The sequence below is a fragment of the Rattus norvegicus genome, chromosome 3 (genome assembly GCF_036323735.1).
Source record: "Rattus norvegicus strain BN/NHsdMcwi chromosome 3, GRCr8, whole genome shotgun sequence".
Lineage (NCBI taxonomy): Eukaryota > Metazoa > Chordata > Mammalia > Rodentia > Muridae > Rattus > Rattus norvegicus.
Genome location: NC_086021.1, coordinates 166,423,976 through 166,432,885, shown reverse-complemented (window position 1 = coordinate 166,432,885; position 8,910 = coordinate 166,423,976). Strand labels below are relative to the sequence as shown.

The window sequence follows — 8,910 nt, the reverse complement described above, 5'->3', positions numbered from 1 at the left end:
AGTTCTTAAGGCTCTGGACATACACAATTCCACAGGCCCCTCTCCCAGGATCCAGAAACAGGACAGTCACATCCGGCATCCTCTGCCAACCCCGGCTCCTCCAGCTTCATCGCAGTCCTCAGTCCCTGGCAACCACCCACCGAATCCCCTTCCCTGCCACCGTGTGTGGAAGCGGGATACTGGACAGTCATTTTAGCTGATTTGTTCAATTTGTTTCCTGAGCTTTGGGCAACCCACTCCATCTGTAGATGGCTGTAAGCAACTTCCAAGCAGCATGCCTTCCTAGCCACCTCCCAGGAGCTCCCCAAGGGCTGCCTTTCATTCTCCTTCCAGGGGTCTGTAGAATACAGCCCTGGATGTTTCCAAGGCACGGACTGGCATAATAAGCGCAGGCGTCTCCATGACACCGTTCATTGAGCTTATTGGAGCGTTCTGCGGATGCCACGGAACATCGAGCCAAATCCCAGGAACACGCTCTGAACCCCAGGAGCTGCACACCACTCTATTAGGTAGTTTATTGGCGCATCAAATCTGGAGTCTACCTCCCTCGGTTCACAAATCAGTTCAGAGAGAGGATCAAACTTGCCCAAGATTAAAGAGTAATGGTGTCACCTGCTCCTCTTCCCTGAATGGCATGATGCCAGGGATGTGACTGGTGACCTGAAAGGGAGGGAAATCAAGGCAGGAACGGCTGGGTGTGATGGAGACCTCAAGGCTGTTGTGAGCCCCCCAAGAACAGACTCTCTGGAGGCAGGCTTTATCGAGCAGGTCGTTCAACTGGGGAGCACAAAGGCTACTTAAATTTTTGGGGAGTGAGTAGGGGCACTCAGGGCAAACGGATGTCATTGTCCAAGACCAAGGTGTAGGGAATGCTTTACTGCATGAAAAGGAATTTGAGGTGCTTGCTGTCTGGACGTGACTTTGTCCAGAGAGGAAATTTAACCTATAACCTGGCCACCGGTTATGACTACCTCAAGGATTGCAGAGGTGGGGCCAAAAGGCTATGTACGTGCTCTGGAACATGCAGGCCCAGGACGGAGAAGGAGGCGTCCTGCTCCTGCCAGCCTTAAGATGGGAATTTTAGGGTCTGGACATCACTGGTGCTCCAGGTCAGCTTTCCTGGTTGCAGATCTCTCCTGGTCAAGGCTCCCAGCTCGCCTGGATCCCACAACTGCACAGTGTAAGTTCGTAGACATCTAAATTTTTTTAAAGATTTATTTATTTTATGTATATGAATACTCTGAGCTGTCTTGAGACACACCAGAAGAGGGCATCGGATCCCATTACAGTTGATTGTGAGCCACCATGTGGTGGTTGGGAATTGAACTCAGGACCTCTTAACTACTGAGCCATCTCTCCAGCCCGACATCTAAATTTTGAACCTAGCTCTCCTGATGCCCCTATTGAGGGACAATGTCCTCACTGAGCGGTTAATAGGGATCTGCAGACCTCTGATGAACAGCAATGTGGCTAACCGCCCTTTCCAGTGAAACGCACGGAAACTGCAGTGCCTGGGAGGGAAATGAACCCAGTCAATCTCTTTTGTTATTTTTATCTGATTGGGTTCACTTCAGACCGGTTCCCATTTCTTATTTATGACCAAAGGCCCTTGAGTGAGAAAAATGAACTCAAGGACACCATTTTCTTTTATGCACTGCAAATGTTTCTATACCTCCCCTCCCCTCCTCCTCCTTTAAAATAACATTTCCTTCCCAGGGGCACCCCCCCCCGCCCCCAAGCTTCTAAAATCCCTGGCCTTTCCAATCTCCTCTTTGCCTTGGCTATAATTATCTTGGGAGAATTTAAATTCCTTATCATGGGTTTGTGACAGCCCCAGCTTAAGGCCTAGCTTCCATTCTGAGGTCTTGTCAAATTGCCCTCCATAGGAATTATTGTTAGGGCTTTTTTTTTTTTTTTTTTCTTAAAGGGTGATAATAGGATTTTGACTATGTTGAAGAAAGAACCCTTATCTTTTTTGAGATACGTGCTGAAATATTTACCAGTCCGGGATTTGCTTCAGAACAGTCCGGTGAGGGAGATGGCAAGCACCACAATATCTTACTGAAATTGTCTTTGCTGGCTTCCTCTCACAATCCTTCATTCATTTCCCAGTGCTGAGGGGAGAACTGGGGACCTCGTGGATGCTTGGTAGGGATTCTTCCACTAAGCAGTTGCCCACCTCTCTTGCAGGGACCCTTTGGCTTCCTCTCTTTTACCTCTCGCCCCCAGTCTTTGGATCTGTATGTTTTGAGCCTGGAGATGGGATTTGCCTCTGGGAGACTCAGCAAAGGAGAGAGAGAATCTTAGTTTCGAGAGCCCATCTCCAGGCTGACAGAAAGTAGCTCGCTCTCTCACTGGGGTCTTTCCTTCTTTTGACCTTATTATTAGTGTGTGTGGAGGTCAGGGGACAACTTTGAGGGGTTGTCCCCTCTCTTTCCACCCTATGTGGCTCCCAGGGATGGAACTTAAGTGGCTGGGCTTGCATGGTAAGCACCTTCATCTGCTGCACCATCTCGATGGCCTGGATCCCCCTTTTCTACTTCTGCTTCACCTGTCTTGAAGATAGATATAAATTCCCCAAGGTCTCTCCGACCCCCACCCTACCCCCCACTTCAACTCCTGTGCCCTTCAAGGGAGGGAACGAGGGAGGGAGGGAGGGAGGGAGGGAGGGAGGGAGGGAGGGAGGAGGCAGCTTAGAGAAACAACCATCATTTCCAAGATCTGAACCAGATCTAGTCACCTGGTCCCCAGGGTTTCCTGGAGGTCTTATGACACTCCGTCCCCAACATGTGCGAATGGAACTCCCATCCCCTCTTAACATGATCTCCACAGGCATCCTGGCCCTCCCTCCAGTCATCCATAGACTCATTTGGGCATCCTTTCCCTTCACTTCCCTGCCCTGGCTGTCTTGATAAGCTCGTCTAGGCTGTGCTGGTCTAGGCTGTGCTGGTCTAGCCTATGCTCATCTTGCAGAGCCTCCCTTAGTTACCTTTCACCATTGCACTAGTTCAGGCCCAAGGCTCACTGGCCTGAACTTCCTGACTGGATTCACTTCCTTCAGGTTGCTGCCAATGTTCCCCTTCCCAAACCATCCCACCAGGCCTCGAGAGCCTCCAATGTCCTCTCTCTGTGGAGAACAAGAAAAGACGAAATTCCTTAGTGTGGCATTTGATACCCTGCATAGTTTGGTCTAAATCTATTGGTCTCTATTTCCTACTAGTGGAGCCATGGACCTGGGTTCATATCAAAATAAGATCCCATCTCTATGATTAACATGCCAGAATCCTAGGTCCTACCTTCAACATTTGAATTAGGAATCAATCAGCCCATCTGAGAAGCACACAGAGGACCAGAAGGCATAGGGCTCAAGTGGGAATTAACTCTATAAGTTTGAGCACCAGAACTCAGGTCCCGGTTTTCTGAGGTGGCCTTCCTACTGGTGTTGTCTGTGGGACTTCCATCACCAGGGCCAGAGGGTGCAGCCCATCTTCCTCTCTTATCTTCAGATACTTGCAAAGTGGATCTTGAATTCAGGTGTGGCTATGTGAGCAAGTGGATGCTCGGATAGAGGGTTGTATCATTGGCTTTGATGAGTACATGAACCTTGTACTCAGATGATGCAGAAGAAATTCATTCTAAAACAAAGTCAAGAGAACAACCGGGTCGGATCATGCTAAAAGGAGACAATATTACTGTGCTCCAACGTGTTTGCAACTAGCAATAGTCAAGCGGGGAGAAGTCGAGAAGGGAGTTCAGGGTTTTAAAGGTGTCTTCTTCTGGGAGCTACGTTTACTCATCTTGTTTCACTTGTACATTATCATTAGGTGGCAATAAATGTTGTGAGATTGTTTTTGTTAAAAGGAAGAAGGAAAGAAAGAAAAGGGCCTCTACACACACACATGCATATGCACCTGCAACCCACAGGAACCTCCATACATACACAAGTACATTTTACGTTCACAGAAGATCCTAGGGCCCTCCTTCCAGCCACAATAAGTGTCATTTCCCTATCTCACTTCTCTTTGAGGCCCCATCTCAATGCCATGTCCTTCACAAAGCCCCTGCTGCTGGCAGACAAACGGAACCTGGACCCACTGCGCTCTGAGAGCACTAAACACACTTTGGTCACACAGTGTGCACACCACACTGTAAGCAATTTTCTGCTTGCCTTCCTGTCTAGAGTGGAATCTCCACCAGAGCAAGGCCCAGAACACCAGGGGTCCCCTCGCTCGGCACAGAGCAGTGCTTCATAAATACCAGTTCATTCGATCGCTTCTTATTCTTCCCGGTTCCTGGCCACCGAGCATGGTGCTTAGCGCCACTGGGTGCTGTCTGATGGGAAGATACAAAGGGATGGATGGGAGCTCGAAGGGACGATGAGACGCACAGATCAGCTAGAGATGCCTTCTCCTTGCTTAGCATTCTGGAATGCTCGTCTGTGAGAGACCAATCTGAGGGAGCTGTAAACGGGGTCAGGGCATGGCTCTGTGGGGTCTAGGTTTCATGAAGTCACCATATCTGAAGGTTCTGACGTTAATCAGGAGCATTGCTCTTTTAAAACCGTTTACAGCATTTGTTTATTTGTGTGTGTGTGTGTGTGTGTGTGTGTGTGTGTGTGTGTGTGTGTGTGTGTGAAGGTCAGGGAAAACTTGTGTGAGCTGGTTCTCTCCTTGTGCATCAGGGATCAAACTCTGGTCTGCTGAACCACCTCACCCCGCTGTGATGAATGCGTGTGAACCGACAGTCATCTTCCCTCACAGCCCTCCCATCATGAACCTCGGGACAGTCTTAATTTTATCACATGGAGAACTCCACCCGGCAGGATCTGCAGAGACCTCCACTGGCTCTACTCTGTGGGAAATCTGCTACTTGTTGTAGGGCTGGAGGAGACGTGCCTTGGGGTGCTGTAGCTGGACCAGGGTGGTTATGCTGTTCTGGCCCCCACTTACTGTCTCTAGGAGACTGGCACATAGCACTCCGATTCTCCATGGTCCAGCTTTTTCGGTCCTGCAGTGGGAGCCCTAGGTGTTCCTAATCCCGGTGGTTGCTGAGCGGTGAAGTCATGTACGGTGGACATCACCACCTGGGCTGTGATTTAGGACAAGTGGAGTTCAGTAAATAACGAATAATTGCTGGCCCCAGGTGCTAGCGACAGAGCTGCAAGCTGTGTCCTAGCCATGAATTCCAGCTTCTGGAGTTTAGTAACAGAGCTCCTAGGAAGCCAGGGGTGAGTGGGGAGGCTGTGGCAGGGCTGATCTTGGACTAAATGACTGGGAGTGGGTGAAAGTTGCACTTGGAGATAGAGGCTCTGAGGAGAACGCAGACATCTTGCTTCTGCTAGTTGGTGCCGGGCTACTAGGTGCCTTAACGAAAGTGGAACCACGGAGCGGAAATGAGGCCATATTAGATCCCTGATGATTTTTTTTTGTTATGGGAGACTGGGAACTGGAGATTCAGACAGGGCTTTGGGGTCTGCCTATGATGAGAGAATTATAAGAACGCCCTCTTCGTGTCCGCAGAGCCGATTGTCGCTAAGACATGCTAACCCTGAGACTTCAGAGGAGATCCCAAGAGAAGTTCTCTCCTTACTGACTGACCCCAGGTGCGCCGAGAGCCCTGTGTGATAGATATACTTTGGTCCTGCGGCAGGGCTTGAGCCAGGACGGTCCCCTAAGTGGAAACACAGAGAAAGACTTGGGAATGATTTGGGAAGAGAAGGATGAAGGGGCTTGGGTGGCAGAGTGAAGGATGGCAAGACAGATCTGACCAGAACCTGCTTTGTTAGTCCTGGGATTTCATAGGGAACAAAGCCCCACACAAGGGGCCTCAGACATTGAAACAAAGCCGGACTCCACCAAAGACTGGAGAACAGCGCCACCTCCTGGCTGCCTGAGGCTATGACCCTCTTCCACAGGCAGAACCGCAGGGTTTTTAGGGAGACCCTCCCTGTGTGTCTGATGTCTTAGCAGTCAAGAATAAAATGATCCTTTGAGCTCGTTTCCGGTGAGCCTGAGATCCTGCTCTCTTACTAACGCCCCCCCTCCTCACCAATACACCTATTATTCGGACCCAGATCAGCTTTGGTCCCTAGCATGTGGAGGGGCTTAGAGAAAGTTCTCCCCCCTGCCTCCACATATAAAATCATCCAACTCCAGGGGACATCAGGCAGGGAGAATGTTTCTTGGAGAGACAGGCCAAGGAGAGGCAGCCAGATGTAGGAACAGTCTCTTTGTAGCATGATACTTGCATTAACTCTACTGTCCCTATAGCCATCCCGGTAGGCATTCATAAGTCATAGCTCTCCTGCCACAAGACATTCCAAGGTGAGATATTCCAAGCAAGAAGAATTTACTAGAGCTGTTACATACTGTAAGGGGCAGCACTTTCAAGTAACCCAGAGGTGTTACACTGTGCATCGCTAAGCTAAATCCCCAGCCCCCTTTTAAACTTTTATTTTGAGAATCACCTAGGCTGGCCTTGAACTCTCCCTGTAGCCCCCAGGTGCTCCTTGACCTTGTGATCCTTCTACCTCCATCTACTGGGATGGAGGATGCTGGGATTAGAGACCGGCTTGAATAGGCAAGTCTTGACTTTGTCTCTTCACTGGAGAGCTCTGCAAGACCTCCTCGGATGCAGGCTTTTCTTAAAATTAAAAAAAAAAAAAAAAAAAAAAGGTGAGCTTCTTCACAGTTACCACCCACTCAGAAGCTCGCCTTTTCTGGAGGAACCACACAGACTCGGAGAGAGGACCAACCAGGCCAGTTTACAGAGAAAGACACCAAGGTTCAGAGAAATTAAGTGACTTGTCTTGGGGCCACCCAGAAAGGCCACAGCAGCCAACCTCGGTGGCCTGGCTCTGACACAACACACATGTGCATCCGCGTGACATTGCTACTGAGGACTCCATAAACAGACCCAGAAGGGCAAGAGGGTCAAGGGAGTCGTGAAGTCTAGGGTCTGGGCTTCCCCATCTGCTGCACAGAGGCCTGGGGCAGGCTGGGAATTCTCCCCTCCTTTGGGAAAGCAGGTTTTACAAAGGAGGGTCTGAGACCCACAGAGAGGCCCCCTTTGTTCCGGGGCTCTCTCCTGCCCAGTCTTCAGCAGCCACCCCTTTGAATGGCTGGCTCTCACACTGGAAATTTGCAACACAAATGTGCAAGCCTTTCTCCCTCTCAGCCTTGCTACACTGCCCCAGCCTTTGGGGGCCTTTTAGAACCCGTCTCTCTCTGGGGTGCTTTCTTCTTTCTTTCTTTTTTTTTTTCCAGCTCAATCCTGAGGACCCTAGACACTGACACAATCACTAATTAAGGCTGGGTTAAAAACACATCTTGGGAAGGAGCCAGCACTGAGCGAGGCCAGCCAGAGCAGGGTGGTGGGAATCAGAGGTGGAGGCTGGATTTTTATTCCTGGGACTCTTTCTGGCTCTCCCACCTCATCTTAGTGGACTTGTCAACAAATAAAGCATGCTAACAAGATGACTCCCAGCTCCCCTAACCATGGGGTTTGGCTTTCTGAGCTCAGGGCTGGTGGTGAACTGTATCTACCTCCACTTGCTAAGACCCAGCCTGTCTAGGGAGGCAGATGTCATGATCCCCACCTTGCAAATGCAATGATGGGGATGCAGCGAGATTAAGTGCCTTAACCAGATTCCCTCTTGGGGCAGAATGCCGTTTTATAGGAGTGCACTGGCCACCCTAGCCGGTGTGCCTGGTTTAGACTTCTTTCCTGTACCAGTGGATGAAGGGCTTCCGGTTTAAAGTGACCTTTCCTTCCCCCACACCCCGCAGTTTCTGAGCACTTTTCTGTGGTTTTGGAATTGAAGCATCTGCTTCCCACTACTCTCTGAAGGTACCAGTGAAGAGAGGTGCTTGGGTAGCCCTGTTTCTCCAGGGCCAAATCCAGCACAGAGGACAGAGGCACAGACATTCCCAAATGGCAGAAATGAGACCCTGTCTCTGGGTAGCTATTGCAAAGAGCACTGGGGGATGAGGGACAGAGAGACTAATTAGATGTTTAATAAGAATTTATAAGCGAAGGAAACAAATGCTCACTTAAGAACTGGCCAGACAGTGCTCCCTTGCCCTGGAGAGAATGTAAATGCTACAACTTGGTTCTGTAGGAAAGTTTGACAGGCAGTCCCTTGTCTTTCTCCTCTCCCTCCTCCTCCCCTTCCTCTTCTTCTTCCTCCCCTTCCTCCTCCTCCCCCTCCTCCTCCTCCTCTTCCTTTTTAGTGTGTATTACTTGTGCGCACACCCGTTATTTTGTGTGTTTATGCCAGCAGCCGCGTGCCGCAGTGACCCTATTGAGGTCAGAGGTCAACTTACGGCAGTCGGTTCTCTCCTTGTGCCACAGGCTCCAGGGATAGCACTCAGGTTCTTGTGCAGCAAGCACTCCCACTCCCTGAGCCATTTTAACGCTTGGCAGCTTTTTAAATATTCAAAGTATCCTCTTTCTGCACAGCAACAGTTCCGCCCCTAGAGCCCTCCAAGACAGATGAATTTGCCCATTCTCACTAAATCTTGCAAGGATCCATAGCTTTTAAACACAGTTTATTTATTCATTTATTTATTATTTATTTATTTATAATTTTGCGTGTGTGGTGCTTTGCCCCATGTCTGTCTGAGCACCCTGTGCATGCAGAGCCCACAGAAGCCAGAAGAGGGCGTTGGGATGCTCTGGGACTGGAGTTACAGATGGCTGTGAGTCACCCCGTGAGTACCAGAGATCAAACATGCAGTCCTCTGAAAGAGCAACCTGTGCTCTTGATCACTAGGCCGCGGCTCCGGCTCTGTAGAGTGACTCTTAGTGTATGTAGCCTCCAACCAATTAACTCAAATGTCCTCAAGGTGAGTGGGTGGAAAAGCTGCCACAGTCACACAATGGAAGAAAAAGGACTAAACTACCCATGTG

At 49.8% G+C, this 8,910-nt stretch overlaps 1 protein-coding gene across 3 annotated transcripts in view; it reads left to right on the top strand.

Moving 5' to 3' along the window:
* Positions 1-366: 366 nt before the first annotated feature.
* Positions 367-8,910, top strand: part of Ghrh (growth hormone releasing hormone) — a 19,757-nt gene continuing 11,213 nt past the window's right edge. Inside the window, exons 1-2 of one of the 3 annotated variants that reach the window (XM_063283212.1) lie at positions 367-509; positions 1,028-1,180. The gene's annotated coding sequence lies outside the window, so the exon portion shown is untranslated. Of the gene's footprint in view, positions 510-1,005; positions 1,181-8,910 lie in introns of those variants that run through there. The other 2 variants (XM_008762304.2, NM_031577.1) reach the window with 2 other exon arrangements.